Here is a 23,925-nt window from a genome sequence, read left to right as displayed (position 1 = left end):
ATATCTTAGCAACACTTGTTGATGGCTCTCTAGTGAGTGTATGTACAACAGTGTGGCTTCAGTGGCATTTCCCTGCCAACTAAAGAAGTGAAGCGTGTTTGGGGCTTGTTGTCTATTCAGGTTCTCTTTTGTGGAGTGCCTGTTCAAGTTGCCTAGCCACTTTTTATTGTGTTGTTTACTTCTGTCTTCTTGTTGATTTATAGATTTGTGGGAATTCGTTATATAGTCTCTTGTTGGTTAAACTTATTGCAAAGTGTTCCCAATTTGAGCCTTGACTTTTCCCTCTTTTAGTGGGATGTTTTAATGAACAGATGTTCTTAATTTTAATGCAGTCCTCTGTTTCAAACTTTTATTTACTGGCAAGTGTTTTGGTATCCTGTTTAAGAAATTTTTCCTGATAGAGAATTTGTAAAGGTATTCTCCCATATTACCTATTAGAAGCTTTACTGTTTTGTTTTTCTCATTTGATTTATGATCTACCTGGAAATGATATCTGTATACAGTGTTATGTAAGGGTTTGTTAATTGTTCTTAAATAATTCATCCTTTTGGTGATGTTAAGCTTCTTCATGCTTGGTTCTACATACCCTAAATTTGAGGTTAATCTAAGTGGCAAGTCTACCAAATATCTTCACAGAATAATAATCTACCAGGTCCTTAAAATATAGAAAAGAACATACAAAAGATCGTATGTACAGCTATACATAAAGTATATATTATGTATAATAGTATTTATATATGCAATACACATATATATATATATAAGAAATTAAAATAACAATGAGCAAGAATGAGAAGATGTGCCCTTTACAAGGAGATGGAAAGATATGATGGTGAAGGTTGCAATGTTTTGAGAGAAGGCCAAAGAGAGGAAATCTGAAGGACTGGTTATTGACAGAGAGGTCAGGAGTCTAACAGTTGGTAATTGTGGTGGATATCTATTGTTTTTCATGGTCAGAATGATAGGCCTCTTCTAAAAATCTTAGTAGAATGTTTGCTTCATGAGACCAGGCATTGATGGTCTTGTTTTCCACATTTAGCATAGCATTAATACCTAGCACAGCAGAAGCACTCAATAAATATCTGTTGAATAAATAAATGAAATACTCCTACTAAATCATAGTTGAGAGCTATCATCTTTTCACAGACCACCTACACAGCCTTCATGATAATGTTAATGATAACTTTAGTTGCATGCTTACTTTGTGCTAGGCAAGATGCTAAATGATTGACATTCATCATCTCACTTACTCCTTGAAACTACTTCACAAGATAGGAACCATTATTACCCCCACTTTAGAGATGAAGAAGCCAAAGGCATAAAACAGTTGAATAACTTGCATAAAGTATAGCTGGCAAGTATGGCAGTTAGAATTTGAAACCAAATCATTGGACCTCAGAGTTGATGTTTTTAATCTCGCCATTAAATTGCCATAGCGATTGATCTAAGCATGGCCTCCTAATCCTGCCAGCTAAACCAGTAATAATAGCTAGTGATTATTGATGACTTACTTTGCGGCAAGTAATACATAAAATTATTTGTACATGTTTCATCTCCTTTAAAACATCACATGAAACCTGTTAAAGTAGACAGTATTTTTATACACATTTTACATGTAAGGAAACGGAAGCAAATAAGCTTAAAGAACTTTCCCCAATCATACAGCTAGCAGGTAAGGGAGTCAGTATTTGGACCTTTTGCCTGCCATGCTATCTGCCTCTCCTAAGACCCTATATCCCTTTTCTCAGAAACACCTCAACAAGAGAAGCTCACCAGAATCCTTTTCTGTTCTGAAGGACGTTTGAACTTGAGCCTGTTCCTTTCTGGTGGGGAACACATGAGGCTCTGAGCCCATGACAGCCGTAACCCCCATGGCGTGGCTGACCCATCTGCAGAGGAAGAAGAGTGATACTGACTGACAGAGATAAGCACCAAAGAGAGAGAGACTGAGAATCCCAGTGACTCTTTCACTCACACCCAGCTCTTCCTTTTGGAATGACAGCTTTCCAAAGAGCTATTCCCTTCACTCCTTCTTAGTCTAAGTTAGTTCAGTCTGGTTCTTGTCACTAGCTTCCAGAAAAGTCTTAGCTAAAACAGAAGGTAGTGGCACTCTCCCAAATGTATTAACATTTATGAAAAAGCATCAGAACACTTTAGAGTTTAACACATACTCTCTTTCCTGACTTTCCATTTGATGAATGAATGAAGATGATGACTTTTATAAAAGTGCCCTCTGTGGGTTTCTAAATGAATAATACCTGGTCTTGTTTTGTCAAATGCTACAACATCTTGTGTTTGACTTTCCAAAGAAGGGGATGGCCTGATTTACACTCTTTTGAACTAAGCAATTTTTTCTACCTGCTGATTTAGTTTTTTTTTTTTTTTTTAAATGTGTACACTTTACAAGGGATAGGTCCTCTGGGGAAAATGTTTCTAAGTCCTGGGCTCCCACAGGGAGATTTTATGGTTATTTTCTTCATTGGGTTTTGAGACTATACTCTTTTTTGGAGCTGAGGAGATTTTCTTTTTCCTTTTGGTTTAGTTTTTAATTGAGGTGTTGCTGCTTTTCAATGATGTGTTAGTTTCAGTGTTGTACAGCGGCGTGAACCAGCTGCATATAAACACATATCCCCTCTCTCTCAGACCTCCCTCCCAACTACTCCCTCCAACCCACCCATCAGAGCCATAGCAGAGCACCAAGCTAAGCTCCCTGTGCCCTACAGCAGGATGCCACTGGCCATCTGTTTTATACATGGCAGTGAACACATGTCAGTCCCAACCTCCCAGCTCACTCCAATTCCCTCCCCAACCCATGTCCACACAACAGTTTCTACATCCGTGTCGCTATTCCTGCCCTGCAAGCACGTTCATTTGCACCATTTTATCTAGAGTCCACATTCCTGTGTTAATAGATGACATTTGTTTTTCTCTGAGTACTTCACTCTGTATAACAGATATTCTAGGTCCATCCACATCTCTACAAGCGACCCAATATTGTTCCTTTATGGCTGAGTAATGTTCCATTGTATCTATGTACCATGTCTTCTTTATCCGTTCATCTATTGATGAACATTCAGGTTGCTTCCATGTCCTGGCTGTAAATAATGCTGCAATGAACACTGGGGTACATGTGTCTTTTTGAATTATTATTTTCTCAGAGTATTTGCCCAGCCATGAGATTTCTGGATCTTACGTTCTTTCTTTATAGAAAGTCTCTGAGTCTCCAGCCTTGTTTACAAAATGAAAGGATTGGATTGCAAGAGATCTTTAGGATCTTAGGGTCTCTTCCAGCTCTGAGCTTGGTGTTTGAAACTGAGTATAATGTTAACTCGTGAGATATTGGAGGTTATTTGCATCACTGATCCTGGTATTGGCTTGAGTGAGATAACATCTGTCCTTTCATAACGTGGAAGGGGATCTCTTTTTCTTAGCTCATCTCATGAATGTTTAGAGTTGCAGTGTCAGACTCATCTACAGGATGGGACGCTAGTCCTTGGAATGCTCCTCAATAAAGGATCTATTATTCAAAACCTGTATGTGTTATTTTCCTCAAAGATTCACAACTCTTAGTTTAAAGGCCCTGAGAAAGCTTTCTTTACCCTAAGATTTTCCATACTTATTTGGTCACAGATCACTTATCTTTTTGAGGAAAAGGCATGTTGCACATTATACATGGGAGCCACAGATTTTATATCTTCTCTTTAGGTCTACTCTGTAGAGTAGATGTCACAATTGCCTTAATGTGACCGTATTGAACTGCAATCATGTTATCTTTAATTACTCCACTTTTGGGGTGTAGTTTTTGTGAATTGAAAGTCCAAAGTTTATGTGGAGATTATGATTTGGTTTCATTGCTAGTTACCAATGGGCTTTCCTGGTGGCTCAGTGGTAAAGAATCCACCTGTCAGTGCAGGAGATGCGGGTTTGATCTCTGGGTAGAAGAGATCCTGGAGATCCTGGAGAAGGAGATGGAAACCCATTCCATTATTCTTGCCTCGGAAATCACATGGACAGAGGAACCTGGCAGGCTACAGTCCATGAGGTCACAAGAATTGGACCTGGCTTAGTGACTAATAGGTTAACCTTTTCATTGAGCTCTACATGGCTATAAAGAGTCCTTCCAATTGACCAGAAGAGGGAAGCAGAGGATCTGGGATGGCATCCAAGGTCCCAGTCCAGACTTGGGAACAAACCTAAGACAAGGCAACAACCCTCCAGGAGTCTGTACTGAGAGGATCAGCTCCAAAGCAAAGTGATCCATTCACATTTCAACCACACCATTGGCAGATCATGGGGTCCCAGTGTTGGAAGCCATCGCCTTTCATCATTATGCATTTCTCAGAGTTTGCATAGGGACCAGGTTTCCTTAAAGTTGGGGAGCACCAGGAGATCCATCAGGAAGAGAGAGGTGGAAACAGCAGAAAACAGGTATGGCCAGGAAAGGAGGTCACAGCCGCAATGCTCAGGACCCGGCTTCCTCGCTGTTGTGTGTGCGTTCCCTTCACTCCCTGCGAGCAGTCTCTGCTTGGCTGGGCTCAGGTCAGAGGAGCCGCTTGCCAGGGCATTGGCCACAGTGGCCTTAGAATAGCAGCCCTGTCATCACCTGTGCCGCTTGTTTGGGGTGACATGGCATTCTTTTGGAGTGGTGTCAGCCTTGGGCATAAGGTTCTGAAAACCAAATCCAGTCTTGTCCAAGTGATGCCCATTGCCCATGTGGTTCACAAGGAGGATATCATGCTCAGAGGACAGAGCAGGGCAATCACATAAATTCTTTATGGCATTGCAGCCTCAATCATTACTCTAGGCCATTGAGAAGCCGAGAGTAATCACTAAAGGGTTCTTCTTGCCTAACTGAAAGGCAAAAGTCAACATTAAAAGTAGACCGAGAACTCCTTGGTTTTTCTAGTAGTTATGTATGGATGTGAGTGTTGGGTCATAAAGAAGGCTGAGGGCCAAAGGATTGATGCTTTCAAACTGTGGTATTGGAGGGGACTCTTGAGAGTCTCTTGGACTGCAAGGAGATCAAACCAGTCCATCCTAAAGGAAATCAGTCCTGAATATTCATTAGAGGGACTGATGCTGAAACTGAAACTTCAATACTTTGGCCACCTGATGTGAAGAGCTAACTCATTAGAAAGAGCCTGATGCTGGGACAGATTGAAGGCAGGAGGAGAAGGGGATGATGAGGACGAGATGGTTGGATGGCATTAATGATTCAAGGGACATGAATTTGAGCAAGCTCCGAGAGATGGTGAAGGACGGGGAAGTCTGGCATACTGCAGTCCATGGGGTCACAAAGAGTCGGACACGACTGAGTGACGAAATAACAACAAAGACCTCCTTGGCACATTTCTCTCTATGTTTATACCTCTTTGGGCTTCTATATTTTAACTTTCTGATGGCAAGAAAAGATGAATCCAAGGAGAAGCGTGTTAAGGAAAGAAGAGAAAACAAGTTTCTTCCAAAAGATCTGGAAGTGAGATATTGTAAGCCACTGAATATAAGCCTTCTTAGCACACCAGGGATTCAAAAGAAAAGTTTCCAATACGTGTACACTCAAAAGAATGACGGGGCCAATAAAAATACCTATGAACTTGACTCATCCTCATTACCTTTTTATCACTCTCTTGCTTGGATGTGTGGGTGGGAATTAATGGGGGTAGGGAAGTGAGGAGAGGAGAATGAAGTGGGGAACACAGAGGAGACTGTTTACTTATTCCCCTTCTTTCCCCTCCCGCCTGCCTCCTCCTCACCTTCTGTCTACCCTGTCCCCTCTTGTCAGAGCCCCGAGTTACAAATTTGAGTGTTCTCTGTTGACTGTCAGCACTCATGCTGTGTTCCCTTGCATTTTCTGCTTCCTATCTCTTGGTGGTACTGTCAGAATGAGAGAGGGGTTTTGGTGTGACTTGATGATGTTACTTCTCTTCCCCCTACACGTAGGGAACCCAGAAATACCTGCACCCTCCGCTTTCAGTGTTCTTCTAGCCATTAGTTTCCCAAGGGAGATCTCTGCAAGGCACAGAAGAGCAACAAATGAGAATCAGTTGCTGAACTGGCACCTGGTAATTCTTAATGAGGGGCTTTCTGATAAAAGACAGAGCTTGAGCCTGTGGCTTAAGCCTCCAAGTCTGTGTTGGGGTCTTGTGTGTGTGTGTGCTTAATCACTCAGTTGTGTCCTACTCTTTCTGACCGTTTAGACCATGGTCTCAAAATCTGTGGCATATTGGTAGATAGAGAGCTCCAGGCCCAGAGAGGAGTATTAAATTCACATATCTTCTAGCACAATGTTGAGGAAGAGCTAAGAGATCTCATGGCTGCACATTAAGGAGAGATAAGAAATAGAAAGTACAAAAGAACAGGGCATGGGTCCTGACTTGTCAACATAGTGACCTTCCCTACTAATAACTGGCTCTAATGAAAACCCTGGACAGAAAATAAGTTTATAGATATTCTTCCTTTGAGTTGGGGGAATTGATGAGAGCTACAGAGGGTGTGGTCAGAGGCAGAATTCCCTCATGCATAGAGAGGAAATTTCCCCATACAACTTCTAACATCTGGAAAGAAGTCATTGCAGCTTTTTGACTCCTAGGAAGAAGGCCAGCATTTCCTGAATATCTATTGTGCTCTACACTGGGCTAAGAAAGTTTCCCTGGACTATCCGTTGGGTTTCTTTAGGTGCAAGTAACAAAAATAATTCTGATCTATTTTTTAAAGCTGAAGAGGAAAGTTGTCAGGAATTTTTTGTCCTTAGTGTGTATAATATGATATATATATCATGTATATATATATATATATATCATAGTATACAGTCAAATTACTGTCTTAAAGCCACATTGGATGCTTCATAAAATTGCTAGTCAGATTGGGCAACCAGGCTCAGACAGTCTGTAGTCAAAATCAATTTCAAAATCAACTTATCCCATCTTAGTCTAAGGGAGGACCTCTCAAGTCAGTTCCTGAGGCCTTTGAAATAACTTTAACAACTTTCTTGCCACTTGAATGACAAGATATTCTATGCCCAGCTTGCACATTTCCCTTCTCAAGCCTGGAATCCAACATTCTCTAAGGAGCTCTCATTCAATTTAATGAGAAATGAGATTTAGAGGGAATAATCTGGGGAACTAGTGGTCTCATTGTTAGTAGATTGTTTCTATATCTTTTCAATGGGTGGATACAGTGTACATATTTATGTAATATATATTGTATACAATAAATAATATATATTATATAACACATATTTAAATTAATACTAATTATAAATAAGTTATTCATTAAAATACAGTGTGAGCTGATACTGATAGTTTCATTTGAATTCAGGACTACAGAGATTTTATTTGGCGTTATCATCATCTTATATCCATATTCCCTTTCTCCCATATCTGAAATTTTACTTCTCAAGGATACCTATTAGGGATTGGATTGTGTCCCTCTCAAATTTATATGTTGAAGCCTCAACGTCAATGAGGCTGTATTTAGAGATAAGACCCATAAGTAGGTAATGAAGCTTAAATAAGGTCACTAGAGCGGCACCTGTAAGAAAAGAGATGCTATAGGGCACTCTCTGCTTGTGCACAGTTCAGTTTAGTTCAGTTGCTCAGTCATGTCCCACCCCATGGGCCACAGCATGCCGGGCGTCCCTGCCCATCACCAACTCCCAGAATTTACTTAAACTCATCTCCATTGAGTCAGTGATGCCATCCAACCATCTCATCCTCTGTTGTCCCCTTATCCTCCTGCCTTCAATCTTTCCCAGCATCAGGGTCTTTTCATTTTGTTTTTCTTTTTATTATTATTATTTTTTACTTTACAATATTGTATTGGTCTTGCCATACATTAACACGAATCTGCCACGGGTGTACACGTGTTCCCAATCCTGAACCCCCTCCCACCTCCCTCCCTATATGAGTCAGTTTATCTCATCAAGTGGCCAAAGTATTGGAGTTTCAGCTTCAACATCATTCCTTCCAATGAACACTCAGGACTGATCTCCTTTAGGATGGACTGGTTGGATCTCCTTGCAGTCCAAGGGACTCTCAAGAGTCTTCTCCAACACCACAGTTCAAAAGCATCAATTCTTTGGCATTCAAACTTTCTTTATAGTCCAACTCTCACATCCGTACCTGACTACTGGAAAAACCATAGCCTTGACTAGATGAACTTTTGTCAGAAAAGTAATGTCTCTGCTTCTTAATATGCTGTCTAGGCTGGTCATTCCTTTCCTTCCAGTGAGTAAGTGTCTTTTAATTTCATGGCTGCAGTCACCATCTGCAGTGATTTTGGAGCCCCTAAAAATAAATCAGCCACTGTTTCCCCGTCTATTTGCCATGAAGTGATGGGACCAGATGCCATGATCTTCGTTTTCTGAATGTTGAGCTTTAAGCCAACTTTTTCACTCTCCTCTTTCACCTTCATCAAGAGGCTCTTTAGTTCTTCTTCACTTTCTGCCATAAGGGTGGTGTCTTCTGTATGTCTGAGGTTATTGATATTTCTCCTGTCAATCTTGATTTCAGCTTATGCTTCCTCTAGCCCAGCGTTTCTCATGATGTACTCTGCATATAAGTTAAATAAGCAGGGTGACAATACACAGTCTTGACGTACACCTTTTCTTATTTGGAACCAGTCTGTTGTTCCATATCCAGTTCTAACTGTTGCTTCTTGGTTTGCATACAGATTTCTTAGGAGGCAGGTGAGGTGGTCTGATATTCCCATCTCTTTCAGAATTTTCCACAGTTTGCTGTGAGCCACACAGTCAAAGGCTTTGGCATAGTCAATAAAGCAGAAGTAGATGTTTTTCTGGAACTCTCTCAGTTTATCGATGATCCAGTGGATGTTGGCAATTTGATCTCTGGTTCTTCTGCCATTTCTAAAACCAGCTTGAACATCTGGAAGTTCACAGTTCACATATTGCTGAAGCCTGGCTTGGAGAATTTTGAGCATTTCTTTGCTAGGGTGTAAGATGAGTGCAATTGTGTGGTAGTTTGAGCATTCTTTGGCACTGCCTTTCTTTGGGATTGGAATGAAAACTGGCCTTTTCCAGTTGACCTTTTCCTGTGGCCGCAGCTGAGTTTTCCAAATTTGCTGGCGTATTGAGTGCTGCACTTTCACAGCATCATCTCTTAGGATTTGAAATAGCTCAACTGGAATTCCATCACCTCCACTAGCTTTGTTCATAGTGATTGTGCACAGAGGAAAGCCCATGTGCTGACACAGCAAGACGGCAGCTGTCCACAAGTCAGAAAGAGGGGGCTCATCACCCTATTGGCATCTTGACCTTGGACTACCAGCCTCTAGAACCTTGAGAAAATAAATTTCTGTTAAGCTACCCAGTCTATGGTATTTGTTAAGGCAGTCTTAGCAGACTAATACAGTAGCATAATTACTTCATTGCTTTTCCTACAATGCACATACAGTAATACCATTGCTGCCACTAATAATACAATTATCATAAATAGTTTAAAAATTGTTTGTAATTTTTTTTGTTGTTCTTAGATTATATACAACTAAAGATAAACAGTCTGCCACAGTGGTCATTTGTGTTTTCTCTCTGCTTACTTTTATGTTTTTTCTTTCTCTTTTGTGCTTTATAATTTATCACAACGTATGTAGTTTTGCATGTGTGTGTGTGTGTGTGTGTGTGTGTGTGTGTATTCCCATAAGACTTAATCCCATCAAGACGTAATGTGCTTCTTGAATTTAAGGTTTATGTTTTTTAATAATTCTGAAAGTTGCACAGAAATTTTTTTCTTGAAATATTTATTCTCTGTCATTTTCTTTTGGAACTACAACTAATTGCTCTCAGTCTATTCTTGACTCTAAGTCTTTTTCATATTTTCTATTCCTTGAACACTTTTCTGCTTAATTTTCTTAGATTTACCTTCCGCTCCACAGTTGCTTCTTCAGTTGTCTTTAAATCTGCTGTTTAATTTTTCATTTGAATTTTAATGTCAGTTACTGATTTTTCTTTTATAGACGTTCTTTTAAAATCTTTTAAAATCTACCTCCTTTTATCTCTTAATCATTTAAAAATATTCACTGTGTAGTCTCTTCAGTTTGCATTATTTAATGTTTGCAAGATTGCTTAATCTACTATTGTCAAGTCTACTGACTCTCCTAAATTGTGACTAGCTTTGCCACATATTAATTTTTTATCATAAGCTGATGTTTAGTGAGGGATATTTTCCCTTTGGGGGCTTTCATTGTGCTCTTGATCAGATGTTGGTAAGTTTTTTATATAAAAAGCCAGGTAGTAAATATTCTGGGGCTTCCTTTGTGGCTCAGCAGAAAGAATCCACCTGGCAATGCAGGAGACTCAGGTTTGATCCCTGGGTCAGGAAGATCCCCTGGAGAAGGAAGCCCACTCTAGTGGGAACCCACTCCAGTATTCTTGCTTGGGAAATCTCATAGACAGAGGAGCCTGGAAGGTTACAGTCCATGGGGTCGCAAAGGAGCCAAACATGACTCAATGTCTAAACCGCCACCACCACTATATATTATCTACTATTTCTCCATGTTGAAGCACGGAAGAGATCCAAGTTAGCTTATTCTTCCAAGTTGCCAGGGGAACTCTTAATCAGAAAAAGTAATGAATTTTATACTCATTGGGGAGAAAAGGACATCCCATGCTAAATTATGTTAATGTGTTTTTCTGATTTCAAGTTACACTTGAATTTCTAGAATGAAAGTTTCTTGGTTGTGATGTATGAGTCGTTTAATATACTATGAATTCAATTTAGTAGGTTTATGATTCCAGATTCATAAAGAAGTTTGCTCTAAGGTTTGGTATGTTTTTCTCTCTTTTTTCCATCCTTCCTTCTTTCTTCTCTCTTTCCATCTCTCCCACTCTCTTCCTTTTTTTTTCTTTTCTTTTTTTCTTTTTGTAGATTTTGCATTTCAGTTGGGCTTTCCTAGTAGCTCAGCTGGTAAAGAATCTGCCTGCAATGCAGGAGTCCTGGGTTCAATCCCTGAGTTGGGAAGATCCCCTGGAGAAGGGAACAATTACCTACTCCAGTATTCTGGCCTGGAGAATTCCATGGACTGAACAAGGTCCATGGGTCACAAAGTTGTCTCAGTTCTATTAAAAAATTGGATAACTTTCTATATTTATATTCTTAAAAACTTGATTAGATGGTTATCTTTTATACTTTACATCCAAAATAAATAAGTCTTGGATTTTAAATATCAATCCTGCTTTTTAAAAAAGTTATTTATTTTTAATTGGAGGACAATTGCTTTACAATATTGTATTGGTTTCTGCTATACATCAACATGAATCAGCCATAGGTATATATATGTCCCCTCCCTCTTAAACTTCTCTCCCACCTCAAACCCTGCTTTTTTGTTTTTGCATTAATTATTTTGCTTGTCATCTTTATTTTTCTTTTCTCCTCTTAAAAGGATTTTTTATCCTTATTCTAACTTCTTGAATTTCATCAATAATGCAATTATTTTCATTCTTTCTTCAATAATGAGGAAGCTTAAAAGTTATCAATTTTTGCATTGGCTGCATCCAATTTCCTAACTTTGATTTACAGTGTGTAGGTATTCCTCTCTAAAGGAATGTTCTTTTTCCAGATCCTGACATGGTGAATTCTTCCTGACATTCAGAGCTCAGCTTAAATGCCATCTCCGAGGGGCTTTCCCAGCCAAATGTACTACCATCCTCCCCACCCACATGCCAGGCACTCCTAGTCATATCATTCTGTTTCCTTTTGTTAAAGCAAGTATCACCCCCTGATATTTTCTTGTTTTGTTGGCGTACTTCTTTATCAGCTGTCTTCCCCTACTCTAGTAAAATACAAGCCCAAGAGAACAGAGTTTGTCTTCTCAGTGCTGTGTATCCTGCTATGAGACGATGTCTAGTATCTAATAGGTGATCACTAAGTGTTAACTGGGGCTTCTGATGATAAAGAATCTGCCTGTAAGGTGAGAGATCTGGGTTTGATCCCTGGGTTGGGAAGATCCCCTGGGGAAAGAAATGGCTACCCACTCCAGCATGCTGGCCTGGAGAATTCCATGGACAGAGGAGTCTGGCAGGCTACAGTTCATAGGGTCACAAAGAATTGAACACAACCGCACGACTTTCACTTGCAAGTGTTCATTACATGAATGCACAAAAGATATTCTCATTTCATTATTTTAAAAATAGCATAATGTCATGTCATGTCAATTATACCTCAATTTGACTTTTTAATTAAAAAATAATAAATAAATAATTATAAGCCCATATGTGTCATTTTTATTTCACTTCCTCATAATAACTGTTTGGGAGTTTGCCCTTCACCTCAAGTGGATGTTTTATTTGTTTGTTTAAGTTCCAGTTTATCACTTTCTGATATGATAAAATGGCTCATATAAATTTTGCTTTGAAACTTATTGAGTTCATCTTTGTGCCTTATTTATGATCATTCTTTGTAAACGTTCCACAGAAGCTTATAAAGATGTCATATTTTCTCTTTGTAAAATAAAAATTCTATGATTCAGATTTTTTCTATGTTTTTGACAACTTTTGTTTATTTCAGCTGTCAAAATTTGAGATATGTGTGTTTAAAAGTCTCCTATAAATACAGTATTTCAAGTATTTTTCCCCTTATGTTTCTAGCATACTTTGTTACTGTTACGGAAAGCTTCCAGTGATGAGATCTTCAGTGTAGAATGTATCTTTGTTGAGTATAAAATGTTCTTCTTTGACTCATTTAATACTTTTTGACATGAATCCTATTTGTCTGAAACAAGCTACTCTGTTCTTTTTCTGAAGACAGAATCTGGGAACCTCTGATGGCTCCAGGAACTCCTTTCCTGATATAGAGCAAAAGATAAAAACAAAGCCTTAAGGACCATCTGAACTCCAAGGGGAATTAACGCACTGTATGTTTCAAACTCTTATCATGTAGGAAAAAAGGATGTATTGGTGAATCCTGCAGGAATGCTGAAATCACAGTTTTTCTAGGGCCAGGAATTACATACCTGTCAGCTAGCTTAGAAATATCCTGTAGTGTCCAGACATCAAGACTCTTCCCCGAGTGGTTGCACCCTGGACGGTATAATTGACCCTCTTGGAAGCTGTCCCTAGCTCAGACTGTGATTTAAGATAGTTGGATTCCTAACAAAGCTGAGAGAGCAGGATGAGGGGCAAGGTGTAGGAAGACCTGGCTCCTGGGTGTCTGGGCAAGAAGTTTTGCTTCCCTTAGACTCCCCTGCTTCATGTGATTGGCAAGAGTCCCAGGCATCCTCATCCGCTCCCACCTTCCTAGTACTGAAACTGAGTTATGGCCATGGAAGATGCTTGAGAAAGTTCAGGATGCTCTTAAAATGGGGTGGCGCCCTGAGAAGTCATCATTCTCCATGAAAGAAAACCCCAGATAACATTCAGAGTGCACCTTCACGGCATCTGGCTAGGGTAGCAAAATAAGAAGCAAGCAGTAATGCGGTAGCAGAACCCTTGCTGAATGGCAGGACCCCCGTGCGTGATTTCCCATCACTGTTCCTGGCTTGCCATGGTCACTTCTCATTATGTGAAAATGGCCTGAGCAGGGCAAGGAGCCCCTCACTTTTTCAAGAGCCATCTGCAAGTGGATGAGAAAAATGTGCTAGTTTGTGAAGTGCTGAGAGCTCTTTAGACGAAAAAATACAGCTTTTTTTTTTTTTTTTTTAAAGACAGAAAGAGTCCAATGAGTTGTAGTGGAAACTGGGATTTGCCACCAGGCGCCCCTTCCCTTTCAGTGAATGGCTGGCTGGTCTGCTGCTGGAGATGCTATTGGTTGGTCACTCTCTCTTGCCCCCCTGCAATGAGTCTCCCCACTCAGGTGAGCCCCTTTCTTGGGTTAACTCACAACCAGTGACTGATCAGTAGGAAGTATAAAGCTCCTGTCACTTTGCTCCAACTCAGGAAACCCTGAAGGTCAGTCCGAGTCTGAAACTCCCTTGTGTCTTCAGGAGCCGTCCCTGTGATGCTTTTAGGGGAAGCCCCAATACACGAGCCTTGTAAAGTAGTGAGAATGATTTATCTCTTCTATGTACTTCCTCCAGAAACTGAAGCACATCTTCAGTAAGGAAGGCTTTTCCTTTTTAAGGAAAAGCCACTTTTTAAAATGTGGATTAAAAAAAAAAAAGTGAAATTGGAGGAAATTTTAACAACAACTAACATTAATTTGCCTGCCAATGCAGGAGACATAACAGGTATGGCTTCAGTCATTGGGTGGGGAAGGTCCCCTGGAGGAGGGCGTGGCAACCCACTCCAGTGTTCTTGCCTGGAGAATCCCACGGACAGAGGAGCTTGGTGGGCTACATACAGTCCATAGGGTCAAAAAGAGTCAGACATGATTGAAGCAACTTTGCACACACATTGGTTTAACACTTAATAGTGGTGGTTTAGTCGCTAAGTCATGTCCAACTCTTGCACTTGATATGCACTCGCTAAGTATTTTATGCCCATTAACTCATTTGATTTTCAGAAGTCTTCTGAGGTAGAGCCTCATATTAGCTTCATTTTATAGCTGTGAGAAACTAAGCTTGGAAAGGTTCAGTGATTTGCCCAAGTTCACATCTAGGGAGTGGTGAGGGAAGACCTGAAACTCTGTTCTCTTCGACTCTAAAAACCTGGCAAATGAACAACCACACACTATCACCTCTTAGAACTATGCTACGGCGTGCTTCCCTGTAACTCCTATAAATAATGAATTCTTTTGTAGCACTGACAAGAGAATTGGATTTGGGAGAAAAAAAGGAGGGTGGATATATTTTCTAGAAAAAAAAAGGGGATACTAGGTACTGCGTAAATATTAAATCCTTCCTCTTGGTCTATTTTCTTCCATGTCTGTGAAAGGAACTGGAAATAGAGTAAGAAGCATTTTTCCAATATACAATTCATCAGGAATTTATAAAATATTCAAGACAGTAGTGTCCACAGAATGGGGCATCTTTAAAATAGTCCTTATCTGTTGCCTGAGAGATAGGGAACTATTTATCATTTCAATGACCTCTGGTTTATGCAGATAGTGTTAAGCAAAATAACTTTTAGGACATTTAAAAAAATCTCTTCAAAAGAGAGTTAATTCTGTCAAGGCTATTTTCAATGTTTCCATCCTTCCTGCCTGAGTGTTTCATGTGCTGGGTTCCTCCATCCTAGCTGTAGCCACTGTGGACTATGCCCTGTGAAGTCTTGAAGCCCTGCTCATTTGAGCAGCTTTTGTATGCTCTGAAGAGATCCAGCTCCCAGCCTTCAGTGAGCAGAGGTAAATTTGCATTTCTACAAGGGCACTAAGACCCCCAGATACCAAGCACCACAAATATCAAGCACCACAGCATCTCTTTTTTTCCTTTTTTTAAAAAATTTTTGGCCACAGCGCCCAGCTTGTGGAATCGTATTAACAGTTCCCCAACCAGGGATTGACCCACGATCTCTGCAGTGAAAGCGCAGAGTCCTAACTACCAACCATCAGGGAATTCCCAGATTCTCTCTTCAAATTCTTTTCCATCCTTGCTGGGAATTTAAGTACCACCCAAAGCACTTGTTGGGCAGCATTTCAAAGAGTCTTCAACCATGCTGAAGCCTTCATGGGCTCCATCAGGCACTGCAGGCCAGATCCCGGTCTTGGGCACATCATTTGTGGCTGCCTGACTGGCTGAGAATGAATAGGACCAAACTCTCTTTCAGGTCAGGGGCCACATTCTTATACCAGATCGTCTGAGCTGGTACTGGACCGGTGTTCGCCTCCTTACCCAACACTGCAGGCCTAGCACCTGAGCCATTCTTCCCTCTGTGCATGCTCAGAGCCCCTGGCCATGCCCTGGAGCCCTCCAGGTCTCTCCCCTATGATTTGAGCAGCCTGTCAGGTATGCTGGATTTGTCCATTCCCACCGGGAACTATGAGCTTCCCAGGTGGCTCAGTGGTAAAGAATCTGCCTGCCAATGCAGGAGACGCAGGTTCCATCCCTGAGTCAGGAAGATCCCCTGAAGAAGGAAATGACAACCCACTCCAGTATTTTTGTCTGGAGAATTCCATGGACAGAAAAGCCTAGTGGGCTACAGTCTATAGGGTCACAAAGAAGTTGGACACGACTGAGCGACTAAACAACAACAACGGGGAACTACCAGCAAGGACGCTGTTATGCTAACGAAAGATGCTCAGCAGAGGTCGCGGAGTCACAGAAGCTGCTGTGCCGAAAACTGGCCACAAGGGACTGCAAGTGCTGGCCTCGCTTGAGAGAGTTTTCTGGGCGGAGCTCTGACTGGGGAACCTTCGGGCCATTATGATCCAGTTTATAATAGTGACAGTGCTAACTTCTATCGAGTATTGATTATGTGCCTGGCAGACTTCTGAGTGCTTCATTTACACAATGGCACCTAATCTTCCCAAGAACACAGTGAAATAAGACCAATATTACCTTTGTTTTATGGATTAGGAAACCGAAGTTTAGAGAGGTATATTGCCCAAGGTCACAGACAGGGGCTGGGCCAGGATCCGCATTGGTCTGTCTTGCTGCAGTGTCCATCATTAACCTATGCTACGCTGCAGCAGCTGTGTCAGTGGCTCACGGGCTGGGTTGTGTTTAGCCTGCGAGGGTTTTGAAAGACATTTAACGTGTGAGCCAACATTTTCAATGTGAGAGATTTGACTTCTGGGCACATACAAAATTCTACTATCTTTTTAAAAAATGCGTCTGTCTGGTATCCGTGGTCCCTCAGTCCAAAGGCTCCCATCTACCGGAGGTGCGTATTGTTAATAGCTGCCTTGTTAGATGGAGACTGTGCTCCCAGTTTCTACAGAACCTGGTCCAGCAGCCTGGTTCTGTTCACCTACCTGTGTGCCTCCCAAGTGCTCTTGAATCACCCAGTGCTGTGAGACAGCCCCCTAGTCCTTGGTATGGGGGTGGTAGGTATATCCCTGACCTTGTACTGCCTTGGAAACAGTTTGGGGCTAACATTCCTGTCCTCGGTTGGTTTGGAATAGAGAACACAGATGTAGGCTGGTGATGATATGAAGCAACATGGCAGGTTACTAGTTTAGAGTTAACTTGAGTCAGTTTATCTCCCGGGCAGATACTGGTAGGATGACAGAGTGGCTTGGAAAGCTCTGGAAAGTAACTGGATCTGAAATTTACCCAAGGTTGTGCCACAGGCTAGTTGTAAAAGCCAGGTTGAGTCACTTTTCTCTGTACCTATAAAAGGGAGAGATTGAAGTTGATAAGCTGTAAGACAGGTATCAGCTCTGAAACTCTGCTACTGCTTGTAAGCCATATTTTCACATGAGAGGACTGACTTTGAGAGCGTCTCCTAAGGAGGGGACAAACCTTTGTACAGATGAAAGATTTCAGTGGGTCCAGATGAAAGGTAGGTAGTAAACAACTCTCGCTGGCTCAGCTGAAGAGCCAAGGAGAGGCCATAGACCCAGCCCAGTGAGAAAAGGTGTGGCCTGAGTCTCTAGAACGCTTTGGATATCAGAGCTTTCCTTTATTTTAGTTCAGGGTCAGGATGGGCTTGGTTCTTTATTTAGAAAACCATGATAGTCATCACTGAAAACAGTCCTTGCCAGAACAAACATCTCACCCCAAACAATATCACTGGGAAATATAATTATGTTAATAGATGGAATTTCACAATCTTTCAGAGCATTCAGAGGTACTCATAAGAGCTGTACCATTTTCTACTCTCTCTTTTAAAGCACACACCTTATCACAGCAAAGTAAACCTGTTTCTCAAATTAGAGTAGCCTTGAAAATAAATAGTTATGTAACAGATTGCACTAAAAGAATGAAAGATAAGCCAAGAGATCAGGCATGAGTCCAAGAAAAAAAAAAACTTCATAATACATTTCTCTTAAACACTTTTTTAACTTCTAGAGTCTTGTAATTTCCTCTGGCCCATTGGCATCTCTCAGTGTAAGTCTCACTGGCTTCTCAGAGTTGGCCTTATTTTCTCTCTGGCAAAGGTGGTGTTTACAACCTGAAATTCAGTCACTTACCTGAGAACTTGATCCCAGGTGTGACTTCCCAGTATCCCCCAAACTTGGGCAGGTTTGAGGGTAGATGTGGGGGACCTATAGGAGAGGTGTGGCCTCTTACATGAACCGGATACTGCCTGAGGCTCTCTAGGACCTCTGTGAGGAGGCCAACTTGACTGGGACTGAGCCTTCTGGCTTGACTTTATAGAACCTGGCCTCTATATCCAGGGCCAGTTGGCTTCCCTACTTGTGCTAGGACCCATCACTTAATAGAATGAAAATTTTGATCCCATAGGTCTAAAGGTACAGGCAGAAAGAGAGCCTGTGTTTCTAACAGGCTCCCTAGTGATGCTCATGCTGCTGGTCCACAGACTGCATCTTGAGCTGCAAGGTCTTACACGGGTGGTTCTCAGAGTGTGCTACCAGGAAGACCAGCAGCAGCAGCATCCATGGGAACTTGTTAGAAATGCACATTCTTAAGCCCCACCCCTGATCTCCTGAATCAGAAACTGGGTATGTGACCCAGCAATCTGTATTTTAACAAATACTTAAGGTTATTTTGGGTTTCCCTGGTGGCTCAGCGGTAAAGAATCAGCCTGTAGTGCAGGAGACACAGGAGATGTGGGTTTGATCCCTGGGTGGGGAAGGTAACCTAGAGGAGGGCATGGCAGCCCTCTCCAGTATTCTTGCCTTGGAAATCCCATAGACAGAAATCGTCCATAGGGTCACAGAAAGTCGGACACGACTGGAGTGACTGAGCACGCATGCTAACTTTTGCTGCATGCTCAAGTTTGAAAAAACACTCTCTATACTACGGGTACATGTTGAATTGTGTCCCTCCCCAAAGATGTATGGACGCTTTAATCTCTAGTACCTGTGAATGTGACCTTATTCAGAAATAGGGTCTTTGTAGATTCTATCAAGTTAAGATGAAGTCATTAGCATGAGCCCTAATTCAATATGAGAGTGTACTAGTAAGAAGATGACCATACGAAGATACAGAGGCAGAGGGAGAAGGTGGCCATGTAACAAAGGCAGCAGAGACGGGAGTGATCCATCCGTAAGCCACAGAATGCCCAAAATGCCAGGAAAAAGCAGAAACTATAAGAAGTATTATTGCCTGCATGTTTTACAGGAAGTGAAGCCCTGCCAACACCTTGATTTTGAACTTCCAGCCTCCCAACTATGAGACTATAAATTTCTATTATTGAAGCTGTCTGGTTTGTGGTAGCTTATTATGGCAGCCCAAGGAAACTCCAACTGTGAAAGGCTTTCCCTGCTCTGATGGAATAGCAGCTGTTGACAGGGCCTGGATGCAAGAGTTTGACTGATAGGTAAAAGAACACGGAGGAGGAAGTAGAAGAAAGTAAAAAAGCAAACAGGAAGCAGTTATAATATACAGTCAGAGGTATGTGTGGTACTGAATTTTTTAAAGATATTTGTAAGTTAATTTAACAAACATTTATCGAGGCCCTGGAAACATGACAATGCTCAAGAAAAGATCCTTTTCCTCAAGAAACAGCATGAGAAAACAGGCACTTACCATTCAAGGTAGCTGCTACTCTAACGGGAAGTACAGAGAACTGTGGGAGCAAGGCAGCCATAGACAGTTGTTCAGGTTGTACACTATGCAACATATCTCTGATGTCAGCGGCCTTCCTTAGGGTCCTATGATTCATAACTGCTCAATTGAATGTGGTTACTACATTGGAAAGATATAAGAAAGACATTTAATTCATTCTTGGAGAGGAATAAAAGCTCCCCAAGGGAAGTGGGATCTAAACTGAGACCTGAGGAGTGAGCAGAAATTAGTCGGTTGAAGGAAGATGAGTGTGGGGGATTAAAAAGGTAAGTGTTTAGGAAAAGAAAAGAGCATATGCCAAACCGAAGGATGGTCAGAGTATCTGTGAGATGTGAGTCCAGTCAAGGACTCTATAGGGAAGAAGTTAACTATTAATTAAGGGGATCATCCTCTTACCTAGAGCCCTCCAGGTAAATTCAATTTTGTAGCAAGGCTTTCTTTGGTGACTCAAGTATCCCCCAAGGTAGTTAAAGCTGGTAAGTCTTGGTCATAAAACTGATGCAATTTGCTTGTAATAAAACAGAGTAGATATCGAATGGGAGAGGAGAGGAGAAAAGAGGGTAGGATAAGATAGAATAGGATAGAAGTCAATGCTGTGTTCAAAGTGTTTGTGTATGCGGACTGAAAACCTGTAACCTCAGCTTTCTTTTCTGGCCAGGAGTCCTATCCTTTTTTGCTGCAGTGACAGTCAGGTACTGACAAGGCCATATTGAAGCTGGCTTGTGTTTTTATTGTATCCCCTTGGAAACCTGAGACTGTGCAAAGTCCATTCATATAGAGGAAAGAACTCGCTCAAGTTCTACCCTTGGATCTAGAGAACTAGTCTTCCCCTTTGTGCTAAGGTTGAATCTCTAATTGCATAGTCCAAGCTGAGGGCTTGGCACTAGCGTGGACGAGGTAGCCACAGCTCGGCGGGGCAGCCGTGAGCCCAGGGTCAACTGGCCAGGCTGTTCCTAGTGACACAGGGTCTCCAGAGAGTGTGCTCGGTGCTTTCGCAGCAGCACATAGTAATTTCAGGTGAGATTAGGCTACAATGAGCTCCTGGGCGGTAGATGGGGTGTGGGGGGTGAAGGTGCGGCTGGGGTACCAGGGGAGGCCCAAAGGGCAGCACACAGATGGAAAGCAAAAGAGCAGGTCACAGTCTCATTCCTAGACTTGGGACCTGAGGGGTAAGCTAAGGGCTGGTTGCTTGTTTATAAGCTTCAGATTCCTTTTGGAGAAACTGATGCCATTTCCCCCAACATCAGAAATGCTAGGGATGAAAGAAACCTAAGGGTTATCATATACAAGAATCCTCCACTCCTGTCCTCTATCTCTCCAGAGCTTTCCAGGCCTCCAGCCCACCAACACCTGGGCACCTTGGAGGCAGCTCCCCTTCGCCTCCAGAGAACAGCTCTGCCTGTTAGAACTTTCCCTTTGAATTGAGAGAAAATTGATCTTTCTGTAGCTTTCCTCCATCTGTTGTCCTTTACTTGGAGAGTGTTGGCTCTTTTTCCCCCTTTATTCTACCTTGCTGAGTGACCTTGGATGAGCAATTCTCCTTGGCTTTCTGTGCCTGTACCCTCTCTGCTGGTCTGAGAGAATTTCTGTCAAGATCAAATAAAATAATTATATGAAAGCACTTTGAACAAGTAGATCAGTCCTACAACACTGCAAGCCCTGGTGGTTCTCGGTTTGTTTGGCATTACCGTGTTTTGGCTCTCTTTGACTGTAACTTCCCTGAGACCTGCCAGCTGACTCTGCAGAGAACAGCTCATGTTCAGTGCCCAGTAGTCTGAGTGAGTCACTCACTGGTCTGACCTCCCCAAAAGGAAGGAAGTTAAAGCAAAGTGAGGACTTGGAAGCATTTTGGACCACATCCCTAAACACAGCACTAAGACACAATACACGTCCAAGTGTTCTGAAAGGATGGGATTTGGTCCAGGTATCCCATCAAGGACTATGTCCTGGTACATCCAAGAACTCTTCAGCAGTGGTGCTTACACAAACCAGCCACTGAAGCCACTTGAACTTCAGCTGCTGGGTTGCTGCAGCAGCATCTTCTGAACCTCTGGTACTTGTGTCCTTTCCCACTCATTGTCCCCGAGCCAGTGATGCTGAGACACTGAACATCATCAGAAAGTCCCACTGCTCCCAATTAAGAATCCGCTTCCCTCTAACCAAGAGTCAGGCCCACAGCTACCTGCCATGATCCTACTCACCTGTAAAGAAATGACTATAAATGCAGTATTTCCTAATTATTATTTTGGTTGCACTGGCTCTTCATTGCAGCATGCAGGCTCAATAGTTGTAGCATGAGTACTTAGCTGAGGATGTGGGATCTTAGTTTCCTGACCAGGGCTCGAACCTGGGCCCTCTGCATTGCAAGTGCGGTGTTTTACCCACTGGACCACCAGGGAAGTATCAGTAAGTATCTTAATGAGTGTAGGTTCCTTGCTCTGGAAGTATATTCCAAGCCGTGGACTGACTTCCATCATTCAGTATTTGCTGAATGTCTTCTGAACACCAGACCCTATGTGACATGCTAGGAAATATGGATATATAAGCACAGCGCCTGACCTCAGGGAGCTTTCACTGAGGGGAGTCTTAGAGACCTCTGAACTGTAAGCGCTCTGAAGGGCGCAGGTGCTGTGACACACTGAAGTGTAGGGAACAATAGGGGACACAGGGAGGAAGGAATCAGGGCTGTCTGAACAGGGCAGGGTAGGGTAGGGGGGATCAGAGAAATGGCCATAGAAATGTGATGCTCACAGCTGAGTCTTCAAAGAGTGTGTACTTAGTGTGGCTGGGGGCCTGAGGCAGTAGGCCATCCATCTGAAGCATAACCTCTAGTCACCCGTCGAGGTTGGCAGTCCCATTGGATGCAATCTGATTTCTCCGTTGCTTGGTTGAGGAGCAGAACCTGGATTTCAGCTCTGTGGCATTCAACGACAGCTGCCATATTCTCATTTGGAAGCTATTTTCTTTGTATTCTCATGTCAGTTTCTGAATTCCACTAATACTGGACTTGCCCAACGTAGTAATTACATGTGTGTTTGTACCTCCACTTACCCACTTAGGTTGTGACTGTCTTGAGAGAAGAGTCTAAGTCTCTCTTTGTTACCCCTTCATTCAACAAACATTTACTAGGCCCCACTAGCGCCAAGCCCTGTGATAGCACTGCAGATACAGCATCAAATAAGACAGATGTGGCTTCTGTCCTCATGCAGTTTCCATTCTAGCAGAGAAGATGGTCATTAGACAAATGACCAATTGCAAGTGTGATCAGAGCTTTGAAAGGAAAAGCCCACTGTGGTGTCACAGGGTAAAGCAGCGGACCTGATCTGGTCCGAGGATCCCTGGCAGGTAACCCCAAAGGATGTCTAAGCTGGAAGACACTCATCATCAATTCCTGTCTGACTTGTTTTACACCTTGGTGCTGTGATCTAGGACTTCCCTGGTGGCTCAGAGGGTAAAGCGTCTGCCTACAATGCAGGACACCTGGGTTTGATCCCTGGGTCAGGAAGATCCCCTGGAGAAGGAAATGGCAACCCACTCCAGTACTCTTGCCTGGAGAATCCCATGGAGGGAGGAGCCCGGTAGGCTACAGTCCATGGGATCGCAAAGAGTCAGACATGACTGAGCAACTTCACTTCACTTCACTTCACTTTGCCATGATCTAAGGGACTTTCCAGGCGGGACTAGTGGTAAAGCACCCACCTGCCAATGCAGGAGACATAGGAGAGACTGGTTTGATCCCTAGGTAGGGAAGATCCCCTGGATGAGGGTATGGCAACCCCCTCCAGTATTCTTACCTGGAAAATCCCATGGACAGAAGAACCTGATGGGCTACATTCCATGGGATCACAAAGAGTCAGACACGACTGAAGCTACTTAGCACACACTCCATGCTCTCATGTCTACCCTCCAGTTCCAAATTCTGCAAAAACTCCAGTATTTATTCTTCCCTCCTTTTTCTCTTCCTTCTTCCTGTTTCTTCATAATAAAATACCAAGATTTATCTGAGCAAAAGGTCATCCAGGAAGCAACCACATTCCCCAGCCTCCCTTGACGCTAGGAGAGACATATGACTACTTTCCTGCTACTGGAATGTGAATGGGAGTGATGTGAGCAACATCAGTACTGTATTCTTTATAGAGAAAGGGTTTGTGCTCCGCTCTCCATTTCCTACTGTGTGGGAAAGAACAGCAACTGCAGTGGCCACCTTAAACCAAAGATGGGAGCTACCTCTGAGGATGGGAGAGCTGCCCAATGCCTATATATCTAGATCACCTTGGGCAACAGTGCTGTGTGTCTGCTCTAGACATCCAGCCCATCTGTGAACCTCCCAGCAAGAAGAATTAGACTTCTGCCTTTTTGAGCCACTGTATTTTGGGTCTTTCTGCGGGGAAGTTAAGTCTATAA

General features: G+C 42.4%; 1 non-coding gene across 1 annotated transcript; it reads right to left on the bottom strand.

The window, feature by feature from the left end:
- Window positions 1–21,847: 21,847 nt before the first annotated feature.
- Window positions 21,848–21,920, bottom strand: TRNAA-UGC (transfer RNA alanine (anticodon UGC)). The gene has a single exon. It is a non-coding gene; the product is annotated as a tRNA-Ala (tRNA).
- Between the last annotated feature and the right edge of the window lie 2,005 nt (window positions 21,921–23,925).

The sequence above is a fragment of the Ovis aries genome, chromosome 1, assembly GCF_016772045.2.
Source record: "Ovis aries strain OAR_USU_Benz2616 breed Rambouillet chromosome 1, ARS-UI_Ramb_v3.0, whole genome shotgun sequence".
In the NCBI taxonomy this organism is placed as follows: Eukaryota; Metazoa; Chordata; class Mammalia; order Artiodactyla; family Bovidae; genus Ovis; species Ovis aries.
The sequence above is the reverse complement of the archived record's forward strand: the minus strand, read 5'-3'. Positions and strand labels throughout refer to the sequence as shown.